This window comes from Babylonia areolata, chromosome 35, assembly GCF_041734735.1.
Source record: "Babylonia areolata isolate BAREFJ2019XMU chromosome 35, ASM4173473v1, whole genome shotgun sequence".
Taxonomy (NCBI): Eukaryota; Metazoa; Mollusca; class Gastropoda; order Neogastropoda; family Buccinidae; genus Babylonia; species Babylonia areolata.
The window spans coordinates 13,302,192-13,307,756 of record NC_134910.1 but is presented as its reverse complement, the minus strand read 5'-3'; the positions used below and the strand labels follow the sequence as shown (position 1 = coordinate 13,307,756).

At 46.2% G+C, this 5,565-nt stretch overlaps 1 protein-coding gene across 1 annotated transcript in view; it reads right to left on the bottom strand.

Moving 5' to 3' along the window:
* The window catches only part of LOC143278114 (endoplasmic reticulum aminopeptidase 1-like), a 78,873-nt gene extending 78,133 nt beyond the window's left edge, over window positions 1-740 (bottom strand). Inside the window, exon 1 of the mRNA XM_076583146.1 lies at window positions 1-740. This exon is cut by the window's left edge and continues 148 nt beyond it. The gene's annotated coding sequence lies outside the window, so the exon portion shown is untranslated.
* Between the last annotated feature and the right edge of the window lie 4,825 nt (window positions 741-5,565).

The window sequence follows — 5,565 nt, the reverse complement described above, 5'->3', positions numbered from 1 at the left end:
CTCAACTGCTGCGGATGCGCTCTGTGCTGGCGGCCCTCAACTGTTGATGCGCTCAGCTGCTGATGCTCTCGACGCTCGACACTAATGCGCTCAGCTGCTGATGTGCTCAACACCGCTCAGCTGCCGATGCGCTCGACACTTACGTGCTCAACACTGATGTGCTAAAACTGATGATGTGCTCAACACTGATGTGTTCAACTGCTCAATGATGCTCTCAACGCTGATGCGCTCACCTGCTGATGTGCTTAACGCTGGCGCGCTCAACTGCTGATACACTCCACTGATGGCGCGTTCAACTGCTAATGTGCTCAACACTGTTGCGCTCAATACTTTCCAACAACTAACCAAGAAAAATCTCTTTTCCAGACTATTTTACAGTGAATGAAAAAGACTGTGACTGCTGCACAACATTTAACAGTTAAGTCGCTTCCTTCTGTTGGAACAACGTGAGTCTTAGACTGTAGTATTAAGGCATCAACGACACTTGTTTTTTGTTTTTTTTTTTTTTCCCTTGTCAGCTGATTATAAAACCGTCATGGACAGAGTCTTCTTACAGCGAGCGAACAAGTTCTGTCACCACAGAATGACACTAAATATTGCTTCCTTCTATCTGAACAACACATCCTCCTGACTGTTGCAACGCATCGACGAGTCTTTTTTTTCCCCGTGGACAACTCCTGATGATAATACTGCTGCGCTCACTGACAGCGACACTTTCAGATTTGCATTTTGTATTTGTATTTGTATTTCTTTTTATCACAACAGATTTCTCTGTGTGAAATTCGGGCTGCTCTCCCCAGGGAGAGCGCGTCGCTACACTACAGCGCCACCCATTTTTTTTTTTTTTTTGTATTTTTTCCTGCGTGCAGTTTTATTTGTTTTTCCTATCGATGTGGATTTTTCGACAGAATTTTGCCAGGAACAACCCTTTTGTTGCCGTGGGTTCTTTTACGTGCGCTAAGTGCATGCTGGACACGGGACCTCGGTTTATCGTCTCATCCGAATGACTAGCGTCCAGACCACCACTCAAGGTCTAGTGGAGGGGGAGAAAATATCGGCGGCTAAACCGTGATTCGAACCAGCGCGCTCAGATTCTCTCGCTTCCTAGGCGGACGCGTTACCTCTAGGCCATCACTCCACAGATGTCAAACTGATGCTTTTCGTTTCACATGCATTGAAGACGCTTTTTCCCATTGTCAGCTGATGGTATCATACTCACGGCAGGGTCTACAAACAGTGAATGATAGACTGTGTAAACCGCCGCTGAAAAGCACCAAATCCCTCCATCCTCTGATCTTAATACCTCAAGTCCTGGTACTGTTGCAGACGGAAAAAAAAAGAAAAAAATGACGCTTTGTTTTTTTTTGCGGTCAACTGTTGATGACCACAGCCTCACGAACAGTTTTAAGTCTTCTATTTGACAGTTGCAAGGACAAGAGCAACAACACGTTAATGAAAAAAACAACAACAACAAAACAACTACTACTAAGTACAACTTTCTCACCTAAACAAATCTTAAGAGGGGGGGTGTGTGTGGAAAGAGAGAGAGAGAGAGAGAGAGAGAGAGAGAGAGTGTAGTAATCTTTAGGCTTGCTACCCCCACCGGCTCCCAACTCAATCCCACAAGACAGCACTGACTCCAGGCAAAAGAGAAACTCTCCACAGTTTAACAGGGACCCTCTCTTTTGTTTAACAACGTGTCTCTCAAACCCCCTCCCTTCTGCCCCCACCCCCCCACCCGCTCCTCCCTCCCATCCCTCCTACATCCACCCCCCCACCCCCCACAAGCCCTGCAAACCATCTCTCAAACCCCCTACCTCCTCCCTCCCCCCCATCCCTCCTACACCCCCCCCCCCCCACCCACCCTTGCAAACCATCTCTCAAACTGACCCTCTTCTTCCACCCCCCACCCCTAACACACACCCCCACCCCTGCAAACCATCTCTCAAACCCCCTCCCTTCTTCTACCCCCACCCCCCCCCCCGAACTCCCCCTGGAAACCATCTCTCAAACCCCCTCCCTTCTTCTACCCCCCCCCCCCCAACCCCCGAACTCCCCCTGGAAACCATCTCTCAAACCCCCAACCTTCTTTCATCCCCCTCCCTACACCTCCCCCCCCCCCCGCCCCCCCTGCAAATCATCTCTCAAACCCCCTCCCTTCTTCCACCCCTCCTCCTACACACACACACACCAGCAAACCATCTCTGAACCCCCCCACCCCACATCCCCCCTCCCACACACACACACACAAGTCCCCCCCCCCAACCCCCCCCCCCCCCACACACACACACACACAAACTCCCCAGCCAATTTTGTTTCAAGTACAAAATTCCATTATTTACATACAGGATGACAAGACATCCATGGTGTTTTCTGCACAATCAATAAGACTGAGAGCCGACAGCTGGTGTGTCTCGCTATCCTCGGTCTCTTCCAGTGACAGTAATAAGACTAATAATAATAATAATAATAATAATAATATCATTTAATTAAAAAAACAATCACAGTTGTTAGTGCTTGTAGTGGTACTGAGCAATTCTCAGCAAACTACTCTTCACTGTATGACCCATTCATTCTCTACACACAAGTGGTTCACTAGTTTACAACAGATTGTAATAGGTGCTACATAATTCAACGTGTGTGTGTGTGTGTGTGTGTGTGTGTGTGTGTGTGTGTGAGTGTGTGTGTGTGTGTGTGTGTGTGTGTGTGTGTGTGTGTGTGAGGGTGTGTGTGAGTGTGAGTGTGTGTGTGTGTGTGTGTGTGAGTGTGTGTGTGTGTGTGTGTGTGTGTGTGTGTGAGGGTGTGTGAGGGTGTGTGTGTTGGGGGCGTGGGGTGGAAGGGGGGGGGGGGGGGGGAGAGATATTGTTTGAATCATCTGCTTGGAAAAAAAAAGAGGTCTTTAGTTTTGGTTTAAGTGAAATATATAGAGATGATATGTATATATACATTGTTTTTGTTTTGCTGTTGTTGTTGTTGTTGTGTTTTTGTTTTTTGTGGGTTTCTTATTTGCTGCCCCATCATCTGTACCCTCTCAGAGGCATTACTCCTATGCCTCTGCATAAAGCATTTAATTTTTAAATCTAGAGAAATTGCAACCTGGGTAATTTTTAAATGTAGAGAAACTGCAACCTGGGTAATTTTTAAATGTAGAGAAATTGCAACCTGGGTAATTTTTAAATCTAGAGAAATTGCAACCTTGGTAATTTTTAAATCTAGAGAAACTGCAACCTCATAATATGCTGCACTAATGTATCTGTGTTCCATGTGATTTTCTGATTTCTTGTGTTTAATTCACACAAATGTGACGCAACATACTGTTGCTTGTTTACCCCTTCCTAGGGGCTAATGGCCTAATTCACTGAATAAATCATCCGTATCCCTATCCATCATACTATGTGAAGTGATGGCCTAGAGGTAACGCGTCCGCCTAGGAAGCGAGAGAATCTGTGCGTGCTGGTTCGAATCACGGCACAGCCCCCGAAATTTTCTCCCCCTCCACTAGACCTTGAGTGGTGGTCTGGACGCTAGTCATTTGGATGAGATGATTAACCGAGGTCCCGTGTGCAGCATGCACTTAGCGCATGTAAAAGAACCCACGGCAACAAAAGGGTTGTTCCTGGCAAAAATCTGTAGAAAAATCCACTTCGATAGGAAAAACAGATAAAACTGCATGCAGGAAAAAAAAAAAGAAAAAAAAGGTGGCTCTGTAGTGTAGTGACGCGCTCTCCCTGGGGAGAGCAGCCCGAATTTCACACAGAGAAATCTGTTGTGATAAAAAGAAATACAAATACAAATACTCCCATGCCACTCATTCCAAGTTCCCAAAGTCCTTGTTCATCCACAGAAGTCTCAGCTCCGGCAGTCCACAGGGAACTATCCATGTTAGGTCGCCAGGAGGCCACACACAAGAAGAGACCCTGTAACAGTGCTCTTGTTCCCAAACGCCAACCGCTGCCTTCTCCTCTGCTTGCAAATGAGCAGAAAGAAAGGGCCCTCCCTGTCTCTCTACCAAAACACAAGGTTTAATCAAACAAGCAAAAAAGAAAGCTGATCTTTTACACTGCCTTGGGCTTATATTCCTAACTGAAGGAACTAGCATCCAGACCACCACTCAAGGCCTTAAATGAAAATCTTTTTGTCAGCTCAGGTTTAGAAATTTCTGGAACAGACTCGAATTTTGTGTGTGTGTGTGTGTGTGTGTGTGTCAAAAGAAGTTTTACTTACATCCATCACATCACATGAAAGCGCAGACCTATAGAAATCTACAAGGTAGCGTTTGTTGCTAAGCTGAAGTCTCCTACCTTCCTGCTGGTGGGTAAACAAACAAGGTGACACACAGAGCGGTAAATGCATGAACACTGCCGCTACACAAGGCGCGCGCTACACAAGGCGTGCTCAAGTACTAAAAAAAACCCCCAAAAAACGGGAATCATAGCCGACAAGCAAAAACAGGCGTATACAATTCCATGCGCCCCTGTAGTGGTAGAACAATGTGTAGACCCAACAAGGCACCCACTCTTATCTCTGGTCTCCAGTCCTAACCCTCGACTCCCAATTCCTCTGTCATTCTTATCTGGTCATCAATTTCCTATCTTCTCCACCCCCTACTGACCCCCTGCCCCCAGCCCCTCCCTGCACACCCCTCCCCCACCCCCACCCCCTACCCCCTCTCCCCCATAGTGAACCAGATGTCAGCGTTAACAAGGCTATACAGATAATACTTTAATCTGCAATCCCTGAAACAACGATTGATGACCGATTACGATCAGAACTGAGCAGCAGGAAAATGTGTGTGCGCAGCATCTGATTTGACAAAAGGCTGCAGTTTGTTGTACGACAACGACGTAACTCACGAGCAAGTCACAACTGGGCACAGTACCCGCCATGGAGGCATTGTTTATCACCCACTAACAGGAGTAAGATAAGAGATTTTTTTTTTTTTTTAAACAGATCATTTCAGTATCCTTAGTTGCTTCAAGCTTCACACACAGATTCTCTCACAAACACACACACACACATGCACATGTGTGCGCACACACACACACACACACACACACACACACACACACACACACACACGCAACATACATACACACACACACATATATACACATGCACACAAACACACATACCATGGCAGCTAAATCTCTTTTATCCACCCTATCCCTGAATAGTATTCTTTTCCTGGTATTGTCCCTGAATGGTACTGTCTATGGTACTGTCTTTTCCTGTTATTCTTTTCCTGAATGGTACTGTCTAAGTGTCTTTGCCTGGTATTCTATTCCTGAATGGTACTGTCTTTACCTTGTGCTCTATTCCTGAATGGTACTGTCTTTACCTTGTGCTCTCTTCCTGAATGGTACTGTCTTTACCTGGTATTCTGTCCCTGAATGGTACTGTCTTTACCTGGTATTCTGTCCCTGAATGGTACTGTCTTTACCTGGTATTCTGTCCCTGAATGGTACTGTCTTTACCTGGTATTCTGTCCCTGAATGGTACTGTCTTTACCTTGGGCTCTCTTCCTGAATGGTACTGTCTTTACCTGGTATTCTATTCCTGAATGGT